This window comes from Egretta garzetta, unplaced genomic scaffold (genome assembly GCF_000687185.1).
Source record: "Egretta garzetta isolate BGI_Z169 unplaced genomic scaffold, ASM68718v1 scaffold45, whole genome shotgun sequence".
In the NCBI taxonomy this organism is placed as follows: domain Eukaryota; kingdom Metazoa; phylum Chordata; class Aves; order Pelecaniformes; family Ardeidae; genus Egretta; species Egretta garzetta.
In genome coordinates this window covers 4083724-4089828 of record NW_009260028.1, presented here as the reverse complement: position 1 = coordinate 4089828, position 6105 = coordinate 4083724, and positions in this window count along the sequence as shown.

Genomic DNA, 6105 nt, shown 5'->3' with positions numbered 1-6105 from the left:
TCTGGGCTCGGCCATCCAGCCAGTTTTTAACCCAGCGAAGAGCACATCCATCTAGGCCATGAACTGCCAGCTTCTCCAGGAGAATGCTATTGGAGACTGTGTCAAAGGCTTTGCTGAGGTCCAGGTAGACAACATCCACAGCCTTTCCCTCATCTACCAGGCAGGTCACCTGGTCGACATGATCGGAGGGAGCTTGCCGTGAACCGATGAACAGTGATTTGACTACTTCAGTATGAATGTTCTGTAACATTACATTTTAAATGTGGAAGAGATTTCTAGAGTTTTCTTCCAACCCTAATACCTATGAAAAGTTCAGTAGTCTACTTTGTATTCCAATAAAGTAAAGAGAAGTTGATAGGACTTTCCCTTTCTTGAGCACTTTACTTTCATGCACCACTGCTTTTCCCATTGTGGGTATAAAATTTCTTCAAATGTACAAGGAGGTATAATACCAAGCACTGAAGGCATGTGCTGATTGATTTAAAAATTAATCAGTTTAAGTCATGATATTTGGAACTTTTTTTTTCTGAAGAGAGCCAAAATTCACATGCATTTGCTTTTGTGGTACTTTAGTCATACTAAGCAACAAAAAGCCTGGTAAGCAGCTCAATAATCTCTGTAGGGATAGTAACAGTTTTAAAAGACAAAGTGTAACAGTTTTAAAAGACAAAGTAGTCAGAATAGTTCTTGCCTGTCTTTCAGGTTTATCAAATGAATTCTTAACATCAAGTAAAGATGCACCTTTAAAAGAATAAAGAACTTGATCCCTTCTTCACAAAAGCCTCAGTAGCAGATAATCAGGACTTTCTCAGATGAAGACATTTATATTTCATCATAGTAAAATTGACTGTACTGGTAGGTCTCTTAAGAACACCGAAGCACAAAGTTTGTAACAGGAATTAATGAGTTAATGGCAAATTCCCGTGATTCTTCCCAGCTTCGAACCATTCTTCAATGGGACCTCTCACACCCCATCTGTCTACTCAATTCCTTCCCAAAAAGGAGTCCTTTAAATTGTAAACAGATAAGAGATTTTGAATAATCTCTGTGCACTTCATTTTTTTGTCTAGGTTGTACAGACCTCTTACTGAAACTTTGTGAAGTGGAACATCTGAAGGAGGTGAATGCTTTTTGGAGACAGAGTAACACATGAAATGGATGCTGTTATGTAATCTTCAAAATTAAAATATAAAATTTTATGGTATTATCCAGACAGTTCTATTATTTGGTTTAATGGCTTAAAAAGATTAAAGCGTTTCAATGCAATCTCAGGAAATACAATGTTTTGGCATTCTAGACAGATGACCGTAAGATAGGTAGATAGTTCAACTTTATAGTATAATAAAGTATAGCTGTATAAGACATATCAATAAAAGCCTTATTTACTTACTGTGACCCCATATGACCATGAGTAATCTCATCATCTGCTTTGTATGCAACAAACTAGGTGTTTGGCAGTTTCTGTGCATGTTGCTTTTGACTGAGAAAAGGTAATGTCTTCCTCTGAATGGGCTAAACAGTACACTTTTTTTTCCTTTTTTTTGCTGTTGCATACTTATTTGAGAGGGAAGCTAAATGTCACTTCCCTCTTTATGAGATTTAAATGTTTCTAACTTGGCTCACAGAAACAGAGCTTACTAGGACAAGCGATGGTTTTACAGTTGGGAAGTTTCATAGTTAGCAGTAAAACCACTAATTAGTAAAAACACTAATTAGAATAGAATAGAACAGTAATTAGTAAACCCACTTTACTGCTTTATCATAAGTAAAACCACCAATAATTTTCTGTAGCATTATAGCTTCTTATAAACTTAACTATGGTAGCTGGTATAATGTTCAGGGCAAGAAACAGTGACAGCTCTGATGACACTACATAAAACACTTCAGTGTATAGGTTATCCAAAAGAGATTTAATTCAAGAGAAAGAAATATCAAAACCTAAACACCTAGTCAATGGAACTGTACTCTATTTTGGTGTCAGAGAACAGAAGGAAGTTATGAGTAGTTGTGATAGAAATGAGAATTTTCCCCTTTATACTCAAAAAGTTCTTAACTAATTTTTCAGCAGATAAGATGCCAGCATTGTATAAACATGTATCTATTTGGTTTAGTTAAACTAAAACAAAACAAAACAACAACATTGCTTTGTAAAGACTATCTCTGCTTCTACCATTCACTCTGATCTTTCTGGAGGAAAGCTTCTGAGAAAGTTGTGGATAAGCAGCTCTAGAGTCCTTTCATTTTGCTTTAGATCTGGCCATGAAATAAAAATTAATTTGCTCATGCTGATTGAAGATTTCTCATATTATAGTAGAATGCCAGATAATCATGCTGATTCTCTTACATCTGTCAGCAGCTTTTTGGAGTTCATTAACCAGGAACTTTTGTGGAGGCAACTTTCATCTTTGGAGGGGGTGAACTGACACTGGTTTGCATGTCACTATTTTTTCTTCACTGTGGAGCTGCAGTTGGCAATGTTACTCAGTTGCTCTCTCACACTCAAGTATTTCACAGTTCCTTTTCTTTGGTGCCTTCTGTGAGAGATGACAGGGAGATCACTCTCCAGCCCACAGACTGTGAATCAGTAATGGCTGGAGACTACATTAAGAGGACATGTGTATCCAGAGGCCCACGGATTCCTCAAAATGAACCTTTTTGCCAGGCTTATTGAGGCAGAGTGTTTGCAATCTGCCCATGTGCTGGGGACATGTGAGAGAGACAGAGCACAGCAGCAGGGAACACTTTTTCAGGGCAGGATAGACGGTTCCTTTGAATTTCCTGGAGCTGTAGCCATCTTGCTGAGAACTGGTAAGAGAAATGTTGAAAGTGACAAATCCTTCCAAATGATTCAAGGTATAATCACCTTGTTCAGTCCTTGTACCATCATACATTTCCAAACGCAACGTTTGTTTCTGTTCTTGTCTGTGATCTTTATCACCTCATTTCATCTAATGTTTTATGACTGTTTGTTGGTCTTCACTAGAGGTTTCCAAACTTGCCTTTGGTTTTATAAAATTCATTTTATCTCCAGGCACTTTTCAAAGCCATTTGAAATTACCTTTTTCTAAAGATGTGGGGTTTGGGGTTTTTTTTCCTAATATTTTGATTAAAGAAATACATTGTTGAAACTTGAAGCAATTTTATGCTGGAACAAAGCACGAACTCACAAATAGGTTCTGTTATGCATTGCTCCCAAATGCACTAGTATAACTAGCTAACCTTGACAGAAACCTGTCTTTATTGGTTTTAGCCATAGAGTTTTTTAAATCTCCCTGTACATGTAAATTCTTTGGGAATACTATTACCTAATTATTTACTTCTAAAAGATGGATGCATGCCCATGCAATTATTTCTTTGGTTTTAGTTTTAATACCACATCCAGTGAATCATGATGAATGCCATGAGACGCACTTCAGAGAATTCAAAGCTAGAATGATATTTTTTTAAACTGTGAATCCAAAAAGTGTTGAGAATCACAAAATACCACATAAAGTGAGAAATTCTTGGTTTATATCAACAAGACCTGGCAGATACAGTATGTAAAATAGCTTATGAAAATCTATAAGTATGTTGCAGGGTGTTCCCCTGGGAATATTATTGGTTAATTTTTTTTCCTTAATAGCATTCTGCTGGAAGATATAATGGATGTTGACGCAATATCTCCCATTTCCTCCATTCCAGCAGGTATTGAGGGAATGTAAAGACCAGAGGCAAAATATTTCACATCCTCTTTTTCCTCCTGTCAGAACTGTTTTCCTCTAAACCTTATGAATACAAAGGAAATAAATGCAGAAGCTTCATGTGAAAGTCTGCACAAACCTTTGCACATTTGAACAGCGAGAGAGGAATGCAGGGAGTCTCATTTCACTTTTTTCATAGACACTGGGATAAATGCACTGTCACTATAAAATGTAAATCTTTCCATGGAAAAACAGTTTTCCAAATATGATGTTTACCAGGCAGGTCTCTTACACATGTTGCGTACTCTGAAGATGTTGTTTGCTTTTGGTTTTGGTCAAATGCAGGGCAGTTGCAAGCATTCATTTTACATCTCTGAGGCTATTTTTTATGGTTATTTTCTAGCCAGCTAGTATAAGACAAGGTCATTTTCCTTGTGAATGTAACACCTCCCCTGTCACGTGAGCATTCTCATTGTGTGCAGTCAGCAACACATACCTATATAAAACATGCGTTATGTAAATTATTGTCATTCAGGAATCTCTCTGAATTTAACATTAAAATAGTCTGTTTTGATGTGTTTTCTCTCTGTGTTATAGTAAAGAAGAAAATTTTCTTCCATCATGCCATATTAAATGAGCAAGTGCCTTAAAATAGGAAAAAGTCTAAATGGTTACCAAAGTTAGTGCCATCTTGTGTACTGCAGAGAGAGCTTCAAAAGACTGTAAGACAATAACTAATAGTCAGTCTGAAGCACTGCATTACTACATCATTGTAGTTTTAGTTAATTTTCTCATTTTTTCATGCATGGGAAGTAAATATATTTTAGAAATAGAAAGAAAACCTCTATTAATGTAAGAGGGCACTCCCGCTTTTGTCATTCCCATTTAAAGATAATAAAATCCAAGAGGGAGATTTTTGAAGATATCAATGTTTATTACCTTTTTCCTGGGGAAGTTCAGAGCTGCAGGAGCTAGAAACCTAGCTGATTTTAAGATACAGCTCCATATATTCTGTAGGTGACTACAAGAGCTATCTATATGTAATAAGCAGGGTGTTCAATTCATAGAAACATAGAATCACAGAATCATAGAATCATAGAATGTTTTGGGTTGGAAGGGACCCCGAGGTCATCTAGTCCAACCCCCCCCACAGTGAGCAGGGACACCGCTAACTAGATCAGGTTGCTCAGAGCCCCGTCCAACCTGGCCTTGAATGCTTCCAGGGATGGGGCCTCCACTACCTCTCTGGACAACCCATTCCAGTGTTTCACCACCCTCATTGTAAAGAAATTCTTCCTTATATCTAGTCTAAACCTACCCTGCTTCAGTTTAAAACCATTACTCCTTGTCCTGTCACAGCTGGCCCTACTAAAAAGTCTGTCCCCGTCTTTCCTATAGGCCCCCTTTAGGTACTGAAAGGCCGTAATCAGGTCTGCCCGCAGCCTTCTCTTCTCCAGGCTGAACAAGCCCAACTCCCTCAGCCTGTCCTCATAGGAGAGGTGCTCCAGCCCTTGGATCATTTTTGTAGCCCTCCTCTGGACCTGCTCCAACACTTCCATGTCCTTCTTGTGCTGAGGGCTTCAGAGCTGGACGCAGTGCTCCAGGTGAGGTCTCAGTGACCCAAGACATTTTTCTCATGTGAAGATTATTCACATATGTAACAGCTGACCTGTTTTTTCAAAGACCCCCTACAAATGCATTATCTAAGTCCACACATTACAGTGGTAAGCAAGGATGCTATAAGACTGAGATGAAGCAGTGAAATTTGATAGAAATTCAAATTACTTTTATACATATTTTTAACGTATGTTTTATTTTGAAGAACATTTTTCCAGTTTTACAGAACATGTATTTTTTAAGTCAGAGAGGTCACTTTCAAAATCTGTTTAGGATTGTTTATTAATTTGTATTTCAAATCTGCTGCATTTTTTACCAATTTATGACACTTCTAGTTTCAAGGGTTTGTAAAAAATTTCTGGGTACTATACTATCTTAAAATAAAAATGGTGTTTAATTCTAGAATGGAAAAGTACCTATTTTTAAAAACTTATTTGCTATAACCTGATATGTAACAATGTTGAGATCAGTTCAGTCTCATTTTCTGTACTGGCAGAGTTTTCAAAATGTAATTTCTTAATGACCTTTTACTTTCATGAAATCTAAATCACAGAGACAAGCTAGTTGCAATGGAACTTGCAGATACCTTTGATCAGAAATGTACTGTATTATTAATAATAATCCTTTTCCCCTCATTAAAGGGATAAAAATGAGCATATTGCATATAATTTTATATTAATTTTCAGGGCCAGTTTTATACATTGCCTCTTTGATTTAAGTTTGCTTGTTTTCTTTTTGACTCATTAACCAGAAAAAAAAAAAAAAAAAAAAAAAAAAAAAATAAAAATGCAAAAAAAAAAATTTTTTT